We start from the raw sequence: 1,673 nt of genomic DNA on the forward strand, positions 1-1,673 counted from the left end.
ACTGTGAAGGGCCGCCCGTATAGATAACAGCGAAACCGCTGAACGGCGAAACCTACCGCGAGGCATTCCTGCTCACTGATTGTGTAATTGCGTTCAGGTTTGCTTAAGGAACGACTGGCGTAAGCAATAATATGTTCCTTGTCGCCGTAACGCTGAATCAGCACAGCACCAATGCTCACACCACTGGCGTCCGTGTGCAGTTCGTTGGAGCAGAAGGGTTGAAATGCCGGAGAATCGGATGTGATGTTAGTAAAAACTTGAGCTGGCAAAAAGAAGAGTACCACTCTGATGTCCACTCGAAGGGAGCGTCTTTGTGGAGAAGGCACGTAAGCGGGTTAGCAATGTCAGCAAAACGGGGAATGAAGCGGCGAAAATATGAGCACAGTCCTAGGAAACTTCGGAGTTCCATCACGTTCTGAGGTGTTGGAAACGATGCAACGGCAGCGGTTTTTTGAGGGTCAGGTCTGACGCCTTCACGATCGACGAGGTGTCCTAGTACCAAAATCTGCCGCTCACCGAAGCGACACTTCTTCGAATTAAGTACTAGACCGGCGTTTTTGAAGCAGTCAAGCAGTCAAGCACGACAGCGAGGCGTTCGTTGAGCTCTTCGAATGTCCGGCCAAAAATGACGACATCATCGAGGTAGCACATACATATTTGCCATTTTAGTCCCCGTAGGATAGAGTCCATAAATCTATCGAAAGTTGCAGGAGCATTGCAGAGCCCGAAAGGCATTACATTAAATTCAAACAGGCCATCGGGTGTGATAAATGCCGTTTTTTCCTTGTCGTCAGGGTGCATAGGGATCTGTCAATATCCCGATCGCAGATCGACGGATGAAAAATATGATGCCGAGAACAGACAATCTATGGCGTCATCGATCCACGGAAGGGGATACACATCCTTATTTGTTGCAGCATTCAGACGGCGATAGTCAACGCAAAAGCGCCATGTGCCATCTTTCTTCTTCACCAGAATTACAGGGGCGGCCCAGGGACTGCATGACTCTTGAATAACACCCTTTTCCAGCATATCCCGAACCTGCTCACTCATGACCTGGCGTTCTGTTGGTGACACTCTGTACGGCTTCTGTCGAATTGGGTGTGAGTAGCCTGTGTCAATGCGATGTCGGGCACGTGTCACGGGAATGCACCGTGAGCCGCTAGGCCCCGAAAAATCAGATGGAAGAATACTTGACCAGTAAGGCCTCCAAAGCGTCACGCTGGTCCCTGGTTAGAGAGCGGCTGATCATCTGAAGTAGTTGCGAGTCAGGGGCTGGAGCGGCAGCACTTTCGCCAGGTGCATCAGTAACCAAAGCCACCGACGGGGCGTCGTCTTGGCTACATGTCGCAATCTTCATATTCACAGGCAAAACTACTGGTTGCGAAGAACAATTAATGGCCCACAGCCGTGAGCAGCCCTTGACCACCGACAGTAGGCAATGAGGAACCAGAATGTATTTCTTTGCACAGTTAGAATGAAGCAGTGCCACTGTAGCGTCGAAGGTGTCGGAAGCACGGCTGGGGCACAAAACTGGGACGCACACCATAGACAAGGCTGGCACATTGGTATCCTCTGTTACACAGAACACATCCTCACGCACGTGTGGCTTCTCTAAGAGTCCAGAAGGAAGGGAACCATCAACGCAGAGTTCCCCAGAGCGGCAGTCGACC

Source organism: Amblyomma maculatum, chromosome 4 (assembly GCF_055883805.1).
Source record: "Amblyomma maculatum isolate TAMU_Amacu chromosome 4, ASM5588380v1, whole genome shotgun sequence".
NCBI classification, from domain to species: Eukaryota; Metazoa; Arthropoda; class Arachnida; order Ixodida; family Ixodidae; genus Amblyomma; species Amblyomma maculatum.